We start from the raw sequence: 6,601 nt of genomic DNA, 5'->3' as shown, positions 1-6,601 counted from the left end.
ACCACCGATGCCATCTCACCAGCATCGAGTCACAACCCGTCACCCACTCGATGATGCAGCACCCGAGCTGCTTTTATTCCCTGATCCGCTGTTGACGTCATCCATTGTGCCAGGCACTGAACTGGGGGCTGGGGCTCCCGAGGTAAACAAAACAAATCTCGCCCTTCCTGGAGCTTCTCTTGCCTGAGAAAAGCAGCAAACGTTAAATAGGCTACAAGCAAAGAATTCCAAGGGGTGCCTTTTTAGTGCCTGTGTCCTATTTCCTGTCCCCCTCTTTACCAGTGTCCACCATTGATTGCTCTCTGCGTTGTCTGATCCTAGCTTAGGGCGACTCCACGGGACAAGTGGAAGTCACCGTTTACTAGGAGCAGTGGGGTGGGGGGACAGCAACACTCCTGTCACCCTCGTGAGTCTGCTGTTAGGAGACACAGTGAACAGGCTCACTCTGGGAGCTGTGCAATCTCGGTTTTTTAAAATACTCATTTGAAAGGCAGAGACAGAGATCTTCATCCACTGGTTCACTCCCCAAATGCCAACAATAGCTGAGACTGCATGGGGCCAACGCTGGAGACCGGTACACAACCCGGGCCTCCCCACAGAGGTGGCAGGGACCCAGTCACTTGAACGGTCACCTGCTATACAGGAGAGATGAGTGTCAGCCGGAAGGGCCACACAGGTGCTTACATGGGGTAACGCATGTAATCGGTGCTTAGCACAGAATGTAGTACCCAGCGGACATCCGGTAGACAAGAGTTGATTGTAACTTAAAAGACTAACAGCCGGCGCCGCGGCTCAATAGGCTAATCCTCCGCTTTAACCTAACGACCTCTGTCCTTCCCGTTCCCGTGGGATACTACCTTAGGGTTAGTTAGCACCTCTCAGGTAATGCCTCCGACTTGCCTGGGTTTTGACAGCCTTGATGGTTCTGAGGACTGCTTGTCAGAAGTTGCGTAGACCGAGCCCTGCTTAGGACTTGTGTGTGTTTCCCCAGGTCGAGAATGAGGGACTTGGCGGAGGTGAAATGCCATTGTCCTATTTCCATGTCAAGGTTCCGTGTCCTGCAGACAAAATGCCAGGACTGATGGCCTTGAGCACTTGGACGAGGTGCTGCTTGTCAGAGAGGACTGCGGAGTGACTCAGCAGCCCTGAGGAAGTCCCCGGTCGCCCCGCCGGGGTCCGCACGCTTACACGCCGGGATGGCGCGCCTGCTCGCTGAGAGCAGTGTTAGCTGCAGTGTTTGGAATGTTCCCACGGGAGGTTCCTGTCTTCTCCCCACTTATTTATTTGTACTCAGTCACATGTTTCTATGCCTGTGAACTCACAGGTGTTTATTTCATCGTTTATAGCCGAGTATGAATTTATTACGCTCAAGTTGTTCCAGTTTTCAGTTTTTCAACTGGCTCTGTGTCCTGGACGGACCACCACACTGTGGGATTTGCTTGCTCTTTTTTTTTTTTTAAGTATCTTTTAGCATTGAAATTTACTTTTTACTGTTTATCTTTAAAAAAAAAAAGATTTGTTTATTTATTTATTTGAAAGGCAGAGTGACAAAGAGAGAAGAAGAGACAGATCTTCCATTCACTGGTTCACTCCCCAGATGTTTGCAACAGCCAGGGCTGAGCCACGCTAAAGCCAGGAGCTGGGAACTCCATCCCAGTCTCCCACGGGAGTGGCAGGGACCCAGCTACTTGGGCCATCACCTGCCGCCTCCCGAGGGCGCACTTTATCAGGAGGCTGGATCAGAAGCGGAAGTAGCTGGGACTTGAACTCAGCACTCAGGCATGGGATGCGGGCGTCACCAGAGCAGCTGCTTCCCAGGTTAGACCACAACACCTGCCCTACTGTCGATGCTTTTGTATCTTTGGAATGTTGTGTCCTCGGCCAGCTTTGTCTGTTTTTAAAAAGTAAAAAACCACAGGTAGTGCAATGAGCAGAAAACACAGTCCAAACTCTTAACATACCAGAAAGCAGAGCTGGAAGGTGGGCTTTCTGCCTCAGTTTCTCCTTCCCAGACACAGGCTGAGTTCTTGTTTCTCCAGAACAATCTCAAAAGGATTTTTTAAATTATTTTAAACAAATGGTGACATAAAGAACAGTGTTGTGTATATTGCCTCCTTTTTTTCTTTTTAAAGATTTTTATTTATTTATTTGACAGGTAGAATTACAGAGAGAGAGACAGAGACAGACAGAAAGAAAGGTCTTCCTTCCGTTGGTTCACTCCTCAAATGGCCACAATAGACGGAGCTGTGCTGATCCAAAGCCAGGAGCCAGGAGCTTCTTCCTGGTCTCCTACGCGGGTACAGAGGCCCAAGCACTCCACTGCTTTCCCAGGCCACAGCAGGGAGCTGGACTGGAAGAGGAGCAACAGGGACTAGAACCGGCACCCAAATGGGATGCCAGCACCACAGGCGGAGGATTAACCTAGTGCACCGTGGTGCCGGCCCCCCCCCCTTTTTTTTCTTTTTAAGATTATTTATTTGAAAGGCAGATTTATAGAGAGGCAGAGAGAGAGAGAGAGGTCTTCCATCTGCTGGTTCACTCCCCAGATGGCTGCAACAGCTGGAGCTGCGGGGATCCGAAGCCAGGCGCCAGGAGCTTCTTCCGGGTTTCTCATGCCAGTGTAGGGGCCCAAGGACTTGGGCCATCTTCTACTGCTTTCCCAGGCCACAGCAAAGAGCTGGATCAGAAGTGGAGCAGCTGGACTCGAACCGGCGCCCATACAGAATATTGGCACTGCAGGCAGCAGCTTTACCTGCTATGCCATACCGCCAACACACACCCCCCACTGCTTTATTTAAAAGTCACTGTTTCTTGAGGATTGTTCCTTTGAGGACACAGAAATCCACCTCCTTTTTAGCCTTGCCTAGTATTCCATCGTAAGATGACACAGTAAGATACTGAACCAGTCTTCACCAGCAGACGTTTACTTTGTTTCCAGTCTGTGTGCTGGAACACAGAGTTCCAGCGCAATGCCTGCACCTCACCCAGATCTTTGCATGTCTTTTTTTATTTTTTAACATTTCATTTATTTATTTGAGAGGTAGAGTTACAGAGATAGGGAGAGACAGAGAGAAAGGTCTTCCATCTGCTGGTTCACTCCCCAAATGGCCGCAACAGATGGAGCTGAGCTGATCTGAAGCCAGGAGGCAGGCGCTTCCTGGGGGCCCCCCACGCAGGTGCAGGGGCCCCCCACACAGGTGGAGGAGCCCAAGGACTTGGGCCATCTGCTGCTGCTTTCCCAGGCCTAGAGCTGGATTGGATGTGGAGCAGCTGGGGCACTAACTGGTACCCATATGAGATGCCAACTCCACAGGCAGAGGCTTAGCCTACTATGCCACAGCGCTGGCATAGTAGTGTCTTTTTTTTTTTCTTTAACATTTATTTATTTTACTTGAAAGTCAGAGTTACACAGAGAGAGGAGAGACAGAGAGAATGAGAGAGAGGGCTTCCATCCACTGGTTCTCTCCCCAATTGGCCGCAACGGCCGGAGCCGTGCCAATTGGAAGCCAGGTGCTTCCTCCTGGTCTCCCATGCGGGTGCCAGGCCCCAAGCACTTGGGCCATCCTCTACTGCCTTCCCGGGCCACAGCAGAGAGCTAGACTGGAAGAGGAGCAACTGGGACAGAATCTGGCACCCCAACTGGGATAGAACCTTGGGTGCTGGCGCCGCAGGCAGAAGATTAGCCAAGTGAACCACAGCGCTGGCCTGGTTTTTTAATTTAAGTATTTGAAAGAGTTACAGAGAGAGAGAGACAGAATCTTCCATCTGCTGTTCATTCCCCAAATGGCCTCAACTGCTGGGGCTGGGCCAGCCCAGAGTCTAGAACATCTGGATCTCCCACGTGGGTGTCAAGGGTCCAAGCACTTGGGCCATCTTCTGCTCTCTGAGGCCCGGTAGCAGCGAGCTGGAAACAGGGCAAAGGGACTTGAACCAGCACTCTGATGTGAGATGCCGGCGTTGCAAGTGGCAGCTTAACCCACTGAGCAAATAAACCTGCAGGATGGATGTCTAGACGTGGAATGGCCATCCAAAGAGCATATTCCTTTTTTTAAAAAAATATTTATTTATCTATTTGAAAGTCAAGTTACACAGAGAGAGAAGGAGAGGCACACAGAGAGAGAGAGGTCTTCCATCCCCTGATTCACTACTCAATTGGCTGCAATGGCTGGAGCTGTGCCAATCCGAAGCCAGGAGCCAGGAGCTTCTTCCAGGTCTCCCATGTGGGTGCAAGGGCCCAAGGACTTGGGCCATCTTCTGCTGATTTCCCAGGCCACAGCAGAGAGCGGGATCAAAAGTGGAGCTGCCGGGACTAGAACCAGCGCCCATATGGGATGCCAGCACTACAGGCAGCAGCTTTACCCGCTTCGCCGCAGCGCCGACCGCACACCTTCCTTTGAAATTAAGTCAATGCAAACAAACTATCGTCCACAAACCTTTCACCTGCTGTCACTGTCACCGGCGGTGCTCTCGAGAAGCCTGTTTCCCACACCCTTGCCGACGCTGAAAGGTAACGAGCGTCTTTGGTCTTTGCCAGCCTGAGAAGTGAAAAACGATGACTCACGGGGGTTTTCTTTTGCGCTTCTTCTATTCCACGTGAAGTTGAACATCTTGCCGTCCGTTGTAAAATCATCTGCATTTTCCCCATCGGGTCCTCCGTCCTTTCCCTTCCTGCTGTCTCTTCCTCTGCACTGTGTGTGCCTCCAACCTTGGCTTTGTGCCTCAGTGTCCGTTCCTCGCTCATTTATTGCAACAAATAACCGATACTCTAAAGTGTTTGCTTGCTATCCGAAAGGCAGAGTGACATCTGCTGGCTCGAGACAGCTGAGACTGGGCCAAGCCAAAGCCTGGAGCCAGGAATTTAGTCCAGATTTCTCCCACAGGCGCCTACCTGCTGCCTCCCAACGTGTGCATTAGCAGGAAGCTGGGATCAGGGAAAGAGCTAGGCCTGCAACCGAGGTGCTCCGACACGGGAGGCGGGCGTCCCGGGCGGCATCATGACTGCTAGATCAAATGCCTAAAACCACCACACCACCCCCTTCCATTTCAGGTTTTTTTTTTAAAGATTTGTTTATTTATTTGAAAGCATTATACAGAGAGAGAAGGAGAGGCAGAGAGAGAGAGAGAGAGAGAGAGAGAGAGATCTTCCATCTGCTGGTTCACTCCTAATTGGCAACCGCCGGAGCTGTGCCAATCCAAAGCCAGGAGCCAGGAGCTTCCTCCCAGTCTTCCCACGTGGGTGCAGAGGTCCAAGGACTTGGGCCATCTTCTACTGCTTTCCCAGGCCGTAGCAGAGAGCTGGATCAGAAGTGGAGCAGCTGGGACTCGAACCGGCGCCCACACAGAATGCGAGCACTGCAGGCGGCGGTTTTACTCACTACGCCACAGCGCTGGCCCCTCAATTTCAGTTTTAAAAGGATTACACAGGGGCTGGCATTGTGGTGCAGCAAGTTGAACCAGTGCTCATGACACCAGCATCCCTATCAGAGCGAAGGCTGAGTCCTGGCTGCTTCGGTTTTCATGCAGCTCCCTGTTACTGTAATGTGTCCCGGGAAAGCAGTGGAAGATGGCACAGGTGCTTTGGCCCTGTCACCCAGTGGGAGATCTGGATGGACTTCCTGGCTCCTGGTTTCAGCCTGGCCCAGACCTAGCTACTGTGACCACTTGAGTCCTGAACCAGCAAATTAAAGCTCTCTCTCGCTGTCACGTGCTCACATGTGCTTTCTCTGCCTTTCTCTTTTTTTGTACAAAAAAAGGGACCACACAGCAGCACAGTGCGTGAACTAGACATTAACACTTGTACACCCGACCAGGCACGGTACTTTCCATCCTTAGCCTGTTTTATCTGGAATATTCTGGGGGGCAGGGCTACTGTAAGCAAACCCAGTGTGTCAAAATCCGGATAAAATCATTGCAAACTGTTCGCTGTGCCAGGAGTACTGAGGTCTCCAGTCTCTGGGCTCAGGACTTTTTGCTTGTCAGTGATGAACAGGCCCCAGCTTTTTTTTTTTTTTTTTTTTTTTTTTTTTGCTCATCTAAAGGAATCATCTCCCACAAGCCCATCAGCATGTCCAGAGTGCACCATTCACACAAGGCCATCACAGTGTGGATTCCAGGGGCCGGTGTTGTGGCTCAGCAGGTTAAGCTCTTGCCAACACTGGCATCCCATATCGGGGCAGTGATTCGAGGCCCAGAGGCCCAGCTACTCCACTTCAGATCCAGCTCTCTGCTAATGCGCCGGGCAAGGCAGCAGAAGATGGCCCAGGTCCCTGGGCCCCTGCCACCCAGCTGGGTGACACAGATGGAGTTCCAGGCACCTGGCTGCAGCCTGGTGCAGCCCTGTCCATTGAGACAATTTGGAGAGTGACAGAAGATCTGTGTGTGTGTATGTGTGTGTGTGTATGTGTGTGTGTCTGTGTGTGTGTCTGTGTCTGTGTGTGTGTCTGTGTGTGTGTGTCTGTGTGTGTGTGTCTGTGTGTGTGTGTGTCTGTCTGTCTCCCTTTCTCTCAGCCACTCTGCCTTTCAAATAAGTAAATTTTTTTAAAAGAGCATTTCCAGAAAAATGCTTGAGGATTTCCTAACAGGAACTTCTAGGGAGGGGAGA

Source organism: Oryctolagus cuniculus, chromosome 19, assembly GCF_051225735.1.
Source record: "Oryctolagus cuniculus isolate XC-2025 breed Fujian yellow rabbit chromosome 19, ASM5122573v1, whole genome shotgun sequence".
Classification (NCBI taxonomy): Eukaryota; Metazoa; Chordata; class Mammalia; order Lagomorpha; family Leporidae; genus Oryctolagus; species Oryctolagus cuniculus.
The sequence above is the reverse complement of the archived record's forward strand: the minus strand, read 5'-3'. Positions refer to the sequence as shown.